At 36.9% G+C, this 10,404-nt stretch overlaps 1 long non-coding RNA gene across 1 annotated transcript; it reads right to left on the reverse strand.

Annotated features, from left to right (window-relative positions):
• Positions 1-1,286: 1,286 nt before the first annotated feature.
• Positions 1,287-10,011, reverse strand: LOC138363887 (uncharacterized). The gene is made up of 4 exons (XR_011228226.1): positions 9,578-10,011; positions 4,840-4,999; positions 4,042-4,148; positions 1,287-1,814 (listed from the first exon to the last, which is right to left on the reverse strand). It is a non-coding gene; the product is annotated as an uncharacterized lncRNA (long non-coding RNA).
• Between the last annotated feature and the right edge of the window lie 393 nt (positions 10,012-10,404).

The raw sequence follows: 10,404 nt of genomic DNA on the forward strand, positions 1-10,404 counted from the left end.
TAATTAACTAAAAATAAAAATCTACAAGTGAATGTAAACACAGTCAAGTATAATATTCATGTAGAAAGAGAAAGAAAAAGAGAGAGAAGGAAAGAAAGAGAAAGAAAGAAAGGGAGAAAGAGAAAGAAAAGAAAAAACAGTCATGTATAATATTCATATTAGCACCATGCAATATAACTTAGATTAAGTAAAAAATCTCAGACATTTTTAAATCAAATGAAATATGAGAGCCAGAGAGAGAGAGCGAGAGCCAGAGAGAGAGAGCGAGAGCCAGAGAGAGAGCGCCACAGAGCCAGAGAGAGAGAGCGTGAGCCAGAGAGAGAGTCAGAGAGAGAGAGAGTCAGAGAGAGAGAGAGAGAGCCAGAGAGAGAGAGAGCCAGAGAGAGAGAGAGAGCCAGAGAGAGAGAGAGAGAGCCAGAGAGAGAGAGAGAGAGCCAGAGAGAGCGAGAGCCAGAGAGAGCCAGAGAGAAAGAGAGCCAGAGAGAGCGAAAGAGCCAGAGAGAGCGAGAGAGCCAGAGAGAGAGAGACAGAGCCAGAGAGAGAGAGCCAGAAAGAGAGAGAGAGAGAGAGAGAGAGAGAGAGAGACAGAGAGAGAGAGAGCCAGAGAGAGAGAGAGAGAGAGAGGGAGGGAGAGAGAGAGAGAGAGAGAGCCAGAGAGAGAGAGAGAGAGAGCCAGAGAGAGAGAGAGAGAGCCAGAGAGAGAGAGAGAGAGAGCCAGAGAGAGAGAGAGAGAGAGCCAGAGAGAGAGAGAGAGAGAGCCAGAGAGAGAGAGAGAGAGAGCCAGAGAGAGAGAGAGAGAGAGAGAGAGAGAGCCAGAGAGAGAGAGAGAGAGGGAGGGAGGGGGAGAGAGAGAGAGAGAGAGAGAGAGAGAGAGAGAGAGAGAGAGAGAGAGAGAGAGAGAGAGAGAGAGAGACAGAGACAGAGAGAGAGAGAGAGAGAGAGAGAGAGAGAGACAGAGAGAGAGAGAGAGCCAGAGAGAGAGAGAGAGCAAGAGAGAGAGAGAGAGAGAGCCAGAGAGAGAGAGAGAGAGAGCCAGAGAGAGAGAGAGAGAGCCAGAGAGAGAGAGAGAGCCAGAGAGAGAGAGAGAGAGAGAGAGCCAGAGAGAGAGAGAGAGCCAGAGAGAGAGAGAGAGAGCCAGAGAGAGAGAGAGAGCCAGAGAGAGAGAGAGAGAGCCAGAGAGAGAGAGAGAGAGAGAGAGAGAGAGAGAGAGAGAGAGAGAGACAGAGAGAGAGAGAGAGCCAGAGAGAGAGAGAGAGCAAGAGAGAGAGAGAGAGAGAGCCAGAGAGAGAGAGAGCCAGAGAGAGAGAGAGAGCAAGAGAGCCAGAGAGAGAGAGAGAAAGAGAGAGACAGACAGAGACAGAAAGACACACACACAACAAAAGAGACAGAACAAAATTAAGGCAAGGAGAGAGAAGACAGAACAGAAACAACAGAGAGAGGAGAGAAATGAGAAATCATTGAAGAGAAGGGGAAGAGAAACACAAGATAAGAAAAAGATACAAGAAAAATATACAAGATAAAAATGACATAAATGAATACCACAAATATAAAAAGTAAAGGAAGAGAGAAGCTAGAAGAGACAGGAAACGAGAGGTGTTAGAAGAGAGGAGGAAAGGAGAGATTAAAAGACAAGAAAAACAGGAGAGAAACGTAAAAGAAATAAAAAAAAGGGACATTTGTGAGGAGAGAAAATAAAGAGACCAGAGAAGACCATATATCAAGAGTGTGAGGATAAAGACTTATATATTTTCTTAGTAGACATCCTCTGGCTCTTGTTGCCCTTCTTGTATACGAATTGTACTTGCAAGTTTTCCCTGAAAAGATATTAACAAAATTAATATTTAATTATTTATTTATATAAATTACACACACACAAACTTACATATATATATATATATATATATATATATATATATATATATATATATATATATATATATAATATATATAGACCAGAGACCAATTATATATATATATATATATATATATATATATATATAATTTCGTAAACCTCACCCTGTAAACATTCATGTTTCTACATGTTAAACAAGCTACGAGGATGAGGGAAGGGGATGTTCCCTCCATGCTGGATATTATATTTACCAGGAAAGAGAAAGATATATTTATCATTCAGTACCTCCCTCCTTTGGTACCTCCCTTTTCCTCCTTTCAGTACCTCCCTCCTTTTACCCAAGTGACATGGTCACTTGGGTAAAAGTGACCATGTCTTTTTGGGAATAAAGTATGCAATGCATTATAATCTGGAAGAAAATGAGCTTGAAGCAGTTGAAAAACCTGACTTGTGGAGAGGTCATTATGGGGAACTCAGATATTTCCTTAAGGAATTTGACAAACACTTGCTGTTAGGACATGAAGTAAATGAGATGTATGTCAAGTTTTGTGAAATATATGATAATGGCACAACAAAATTTATACTAAAGCAGAGATGCAGAACTAGGAAAAGGGGAAAAATTGCCCAAACATACAAGCAATACACAGATGCGAGAAACAACAATAGCAGTAAGGAGAGGGGCAGAAAGACTGACTTTCGGTCATATTCAACAACACAAATATACATACACACACACACACATTATTGGAAAAAATTGGAATTGGAATATTGGAAAAAATAATTAAAACTAAATGGGTAGAACACCTGGAGAGAAATGATATAATTTCAGACAGACAGTATGGTTTTCGATTTGGAAGATCCTGTGTATCGAATTTACTCAGTTTCTATGATCGAGCAACAGATATATTACAGGAAAGAGATGGTTGGGTTGACTGCATCTATTTGGACCTAAAAAAGGCATTCGACAGTTCCACATAGAGAGGTTGTTCTGGAAACTGGAAAATATTGGAGGGGTGACAGGTAAGCTTCTAATATGGATGAAAAATTTTCTGACATAGAAAAATGAGGGCAGTAATCAGAGGCAATGTATCGGACTGGAGAAATGTCACAAGTGGAGTACCACAGGGTTCAGTTCTTGCACCAGTGATGTTTATTGTCTACATAAATGATCTACCAGTTGGTATACAGAATTACATGAACATGTTTGCTGATGATGCTAAGATAATAGGAAGGATAAGAAATTTAGATGATTGTCATGCCCTTCAAGAAAACCTGGATAAAATAAGTATATGGAGCACCACTTGGCAAATGGAATTTAATGTTAATAAATGCCATGTTATGGAATGTGGAACAGGAGAACATAGACCCCACACAACCTATACATTATGTGAGAAATCTTTAAAGAATTCTGATAAAGAAAGAGATCTAGGGGTGGTTCTAGATAGAAAACTATCACCTGAGGACCACATAAAGAATATTGTGCGAGGAGCCTATGCTACGCTTTCTAACTTTAGAATTGCGTTTAAATACATGGATGGTGATATACTAAAGAAATTGTTCATGACTTTTGTTACGCCAAAGCTAGAATATGCAGCTGTTGTGTGGTGCCCAACAACAGAAGTTGGCCCATATCTTAAGAAGCACATCAACAAACTGGAAAAGGTGCAAAGACATGCTACTAAGTGGCTCCCAGAACTGAAGGGCAAGAGCTACGAGGAGACGTTAGAGGCATTAAATATGCCAAAACTAAAAGACAGAAGAGGTGATATGATCACTACATACAAAATAGTAACAGGAATTGATAAAACCGACAGGGAAGATTTCCTGAGACCTGGAACTTCAAGAACAGGAGGTCATAGATTGAAACTAGCTTAACACAGATGCTAAAGAAATATAAGAAAATTCACTTTCGCAAATAGAGTGGTAGACGGTTGGAACAAGTTAGGTGAGAAGGTGGTGGAGGCCAAGACTGTCAGTAGTTTCAAAGCGTTATATGACAAAGAGTGCTGGGAAGACGGTCTCATCCTTTAACTACACTTAGGTAATTACACACACACACACACATACATATTATATATATATATATATATATATATATATATATATATATATATATATATATATATATATATATATATATATATCGGACAATTAGTAAAAAAAAAAAAAAAAAATTTAAATTATTTTACCTTGTACCTAGATCCACCAGGCCTGTTTGGTGCCTGTTTCAGTACTTCAGACATCTGGAAGGTCACATCCTCCTCCTCAACTTGTGGATGTGCGTTGATAGATGATTCTGTAAAATTAAGTTATTTATATAATAATAAATTCAGTATAACAATAATATTCTGTAAAATTAAAAGTAATTTATACATCAATCAGATAAAACTCTCCAGAGATGGTGATACACAACATATAAAGGACAAGTTTCAGAACAAAATATGCATTTAGGAATAAGGTTTTGTACATGTAGGTAGCACATGAGAAAATAAGTGGAAGGTGATCAAGTTTATATTAACATGTTAATGACTTTGTTAAGGCTTTGCAAGAATGAAAAAATATTAATAATATAATATCACCTACCAATTAATTGTACATCATTTATAAGTCAATTATTTGCATTATTATTATTCAATACTAATGATATAAAAATGCATTTTGTAATCTACTATTTATGCAAGTATTAAGCACAGGATCATGAAATAAACTGCAAAATACTGTAATGGATAAACCAATTAAGTTTACATTTTCCTATAGCTAAGTCAGTCAGTTCTATTAGCAGCAGAGAACAATTATGCCCAACCTCTATTAAATGAAACAATCTTAAGAGCAAGTGATAGAAATATAATCATTTATGCTTGGGATTATGGAATGGTTCCAAATATGAAAAATATTAAGTTTTTTGGTTAAAATTTTTTAACTTAAAATTTACATTTTTAAGTGAATTTTAAACTTTAAAAAAATTATTTAATTTTTTGGTTACTTACTTAAAATAACATTATATAGTTCTTGTTTTTGTAGAAATGCCAATTTCTTCTTTTGCCCTTCCAGACTGTATAGTGACCACAGGCCGTTTGTTCATATCTTCATTATTCTTCGAACTGTGGTTGTACAATCAGACCCACGTACACTGGTTAAAAGCATCACCTAAAAGCAACAACAAAAATGTAGTACACTGACGAATTTTGAATATATATATATATATATATATATATATATATATATATATATATATATATATATATATATATATATATATATTAGTTGATTTTATACCCGCATTAGGTCAGGTGATAATACAATGAAGGTGAAAACATGGGGGGATACATAAGGGATAAACATAGGGGCTGCAGAAGGCTTATTGGCCCATACGAGGCATCTCCTATCTAAACACAAAGATTAATCCAGTGTAATTGGCCTGTTATGTTGTAACATAACATAACACACACATATATATATATATATATATATATATATATATATATATATATATATATATATATATATATATGTGTATATATATATATGTGTATATATATATATGTGTATATATATATATATGTATGCCATATACATATATATGCTATGTTGTATGCTACAACTTGGCTGATAATAAAGCCATTCACAACTGCAGGCCTAATAAAAAAAGGAGGTGGCATAGCAATATCTTACAAAGATACCTTCATCTGCAATAGTCTCATTAGTAATAGAGACGACTATTGTGAATATACCTTTGCCAAGTTCTCCAGTAAATCCCTTAAATCCTCCTTGACTATAAGTGCCATCTATAGATTTCCCAATACCGACATAGCTTCATTCTCAGATAACGTAAGGAATCTTATCATAAATAACAATCTCAACAAAAATCAAACCAACTTAGTGGTTTGTAATGGTGAACAAAACATGCAGATACTTATATATAACCTGTGAATAGAGTGTAATAACACCAAAACTATTTGTTTATTGTTTTATGACCATAATAATTGAATCACTAATATGATTCACTAATATATAATCCTAATAATAATCACTAATATATAATCCATTGAGCATGCTGCATCTCTTTCAGTCTCTTTGCAATTTGAACAAGAGGGTTTTTAATTGATCGAACCATATTCTTAAAGTAAAGTAAATGAGATGTATTCCATATTTTGCAAAATATACGATGAAGGCACACAAACATTCATACCAAAACTGAAGGGCAGGATTTATGAGGAGACATTAGAGGCATTAAATATTCCAAACTAGAAGACAGAAGGAAAAGAGGAGATATGATCACTACGTACAAAACAGTAACAGGAATTGATAAACTTGATAGGGAAGATTTCCCGAGACCTGGAATTTCAAGAACAAGAGGTTATAGATTTAAACGAACTAAACAAAGATGCCGAAGAAATGTAAGACAATTCACTTTTGCAAACAGAATGGTAAACGGTTGGAACATGTTAGGTGAGAAGGTGGTGGAGGCCAAATCCGTCAAAAGTTTCAAAGCATTATATGACAAAGAGTGCTGGGAAAATGGGACACCACGAGTGTAGCTCTCCATCCATCTGATTGATAACCCAAATGAATTTTTCATGGATATGATACCAACATCAAATCATAAATCAGATGTGATCCTATCCCCACTGGATTTTGAAGAAGCCATAGACAGTATGCCTATGCACTCTGCACCAGGCCCTGACTCTTGGAACTCTATATTCATCAAGAACTGTAAAAAAACGTTATCGCAGGCCCTTCACATTCTTTGGAGACAAAGCCAAGATACTGGCATTGTCCCTGACATACTAAAAACAGCAGAGATAGCACCGCCCCATAAAGGAGGAAATAAGGCAGAGGCAAAAAACTACAGACCGATAGCACTAACATCGCACATCATAAAAATCTTTGAGAGAATGCTAAGAAGTAAGATCACAAAATACATGGAATCACAGCATCTCCATAACCCCAGACAACATGGTTTCAGAACAGGGCGCTCTTGCCTATCACAGTTGCTGGACCACTCTGACATGGCACTAGATGCCATGGAAGACAAACAAAACGCTTTGACAAAAAAAAGCCTTTGACAAATGTGACCATTGTGTTATTGCACATAAAATGCGTTCAAAAGGAATTACCGGAAAAATAGGCAGATGGATATACAACTTCCTGACTAATAGAACCCAATGTGTAGTAGTCAACAAAATAAAATCTGGACCATCAACCGTAAAGAGCTCAGTCCCCAAGCGTACTGTGCTTGCTCCAATACTTTTTCTCATCCTCATATCGGACATAGACAAGGACACAACCTATAGTACTTGATCATCCTTTGCAGATGACACTAGAATCTTCACGAGAGTAGGCAACATAGAGGACACGGCAAACCTCCAATCAGATGTAAATCAGGTCTTTCTATGGGCTACAGAAAATAACATGGTGATTAACGAACATAAGTTTCAGCTCATGCGCTACGGAAAAAATAAAAAATATAAAAACGGAAACCACTTACAAAACTCAGTCAAATCATAACATTGAACGGAAAAGCAACGTAAAGGATTTGGGTGTACTGATGTCAGAAGGCCTTACATTTAAAGAACACAATAAAGTAGCCGTCACAACTGCAAGAAAAATGACAGGATAGATAACAAGAACTTTTCACACTAGAGATGCTATACCGATGATAGTTTTCAAGACGCTAGTGCTCTCTAGAGTGGAATACTGCTGCATAATGAAAGCCCCTTTCAAAGCTGGAGAAATTACTGACCTATACTTATGCATTTATCTTCGGTTTAACACAACAGGCACCAGACACGCTAGGCATCATACACACTAGGATAAAACAAACATTAGGCTGGAAGTCAGAAAAGAATTCAAAGAATTTTACTGGAAAGGCTTGCTGTTAGGAAAGGAAGTAATTGAGATGAATTAATGCACAGTATGTCAATTTTGTGAAATATATGATAAAGGAACAAAAACATTTATACCAAAACAAAGATGCAGAACTAGGAAACAGGATTTGTTCAACTGAAATTTCAAGACGGACAGAGACCAAAAGACACAAAAATGGAATCAATATACGAAGAGGCCAAACCCCCAAACATACCAGTAATACAAAGAGAAACAACTACACGGCAGTGAGGAGAGAGGCAGAAAGAAATTTTGAAAAAAAGGAACAAACAAATGTAAAGTAGAACAAATCATATTCTATAAATACAGCAACAACCAATTGCAGGTAAAGGATAATATTCAGAGCTTTTAAATGCATGGATGGCGAAATACTCAAGAAATTGTTCACGACTTTTGTTAGACCAAAGTTGGAATATGCAGCGGTTGTATGGTGCCCATATCTTAAGAAGCACATAAACAAACTGGAAAAGGTGCAAAGACATGCTACTAAGTGGCTCCCAGAACTGAAGGACAAGAACTATGAGGAGAGGTTAGAGGCATTAAATATACCAAATATACTACACAAATATATATACTACACATGCACAATAAACTACCCTACACAGGCTGAGTATGGTGTGTACAATAAATTATTAGCTAAAAGATAAGACTGAGTTTGTATAAATGGGGGTTAAGTCAGAGTGGGAAAATGTAAGTGGAGTGCCTAAAAACCCTGTCCTGGGACCTCTGTAATTCATAATATATACAAATAATTTAGACTCAGGTTTGATCAGCAATATTTGAAAATTTCCAGACGATACAAAAGTGATTTTTTTCTGGATTCAGGATTATTTTTTTATGGCTGAAAACAGGTTTTCAGCAATAAAAGAAATACAGTATTGCTGGAACAACCGTCGACATCTTCAAGAGAAAACCTGAACATCTTCAAGAAGTGAAGATGACCTTGAGAAGAAGTATAGGTTGGGAGAAGTATAGGTTAGGAATTGTCTCCAAAGAATTCTCAAAGAATTACTCGTTATTGCTATCCAAGATAATTAGACGAGCCAAAGCTAAATACTACGAAGATAAATTTACCCAAATAAAGAGTACCTTACCTAAAAATATGTATGTACCTTACGTAAATAAACATTTGATTTTGAAGTGCCGGACAAACAAGGCTGTGGTGGATATGTGGGCCTGAGGGGCCTGTCCAAGCAACAGCCTGTTGGATCAAGCTCTCACATGTCAAGCCTGGCCTTGGAAGGGCTTGGTGAGTAGAACAACTACCAGAACCCTATAATGCATGTATCAAGGTGTCCAGGCAGTGAGCACCACATAATGCAGTGCAGTCCTGTAAGAATAAGCACAGTAAGTATGGGCATGGAGGGGGTGCAGCAGTGGCTTGTGAAGGGCTGGAGAGTAAATGGACATGCCCAGGGGTAAAAAGCATTAGGGTAACAGAACATAGCCCATAAAAATAGTAATGACAATGAATGAATAATTATATGAATGCAATAATACTTCATATCTCAATAGGAAAACTAAGCAGGGTGCAAGACAAGGTACTGGTGGTGATAGTGGTTGGTACAAGTCCTCACATCCCCACAGACACCAGTAACAGCCCTCACCTCCCAACACAGTACCCTTGTAGCGAGTTAATCTTATACTCGCTTCATTATCTTATAGCATAACTAATTAACACTAATTACAGAAGCTACACAGGTGATACTTTGGTGTGAGTTGAGCGCACTGAGCGTCGGTATCGGTACACCCTTGTTCCTTAACAACCCTTTGGACCTTTATTACAGAAAAATAGAATCAATTAATTTAATAAAATATAAAATATAAGTGCTTACTTACGATAATACTATCGGTGGAACACAAAATCTTCTTCTTCTTGATAGTAGGTGCAGTTTGCATGAAGGGTTAGTCCTCGCCATGACTGAACTGACGACAAAATGGCCGATGTGTTGATATGGCGTCAGTTGACGCTGTGACGTCACAGGTGAGGGACGCTTTGCGCATTACTCCCTCGTACTTAAAAAGTACTACAGGTACTTTTTGGTTTTATTTTTGAATATGGCAGAAGTTGGACAGCTTTTCAAATCATTATAAGGGAGTGAGTTCCATAAACTAGGTCCCTTTATTTACATAGAGTGTTTACATAGATTAAGTTTGACTCTGGGGATATCAAAGAGATATTTATGTCTGGTGGGGACGTGGCCATGTGTTCTATTACATCTGTCCAGGAAGAGTTTCAGAACAGGGTTTGCAGTTAGAAAAAGGGCTTTATAAACGTAATTTACACAGGAGAATGTATGGAGTGAATTTGTTTAGCATGTTTAAGGATTTGAACAAGGGAGCTGTGTGTTGTTTGAAGGTAGAGTTAGTTATTGTCCTGATAGCAGATTTTTACTGGATGATGATGGGCTTGAGGTAGTTTGCAGAGGTTGAACCCCAAGCACAAACGCCATAAGAATGATAGGGGATAGATAAGTGCATAATAGAGTGAGAGGAGAGCAGAGTAGGGTACATAATATCTGATCTTAAACAGTATACCAACTGTTTTAGAAACCTTTTTAGTTATGTGTTGTATATGGGTGCGGAAGTTGAGTCTCTTGTCTAAGTATAGGCTAAGAAACTTTCCATCATTTTTATTGCTAATGTTTACATTATCTATCTGAAGC

This window comes from Procambarus clarkii, chromosome 12 (assembly GCF_040958095.1).
Source record: "Procambarus clarkii isolate CNS0578487 chromosome 12, FALCON_Pclarkii_2.0, whole genome shotgun sequence".
Classification (NCBI taxonomy): Eukaryota; Metazoa; Arthropoda; class Malacostraca; order Decapoda; family Cambaridae; genus Procambarus; species Procambarus clarkii.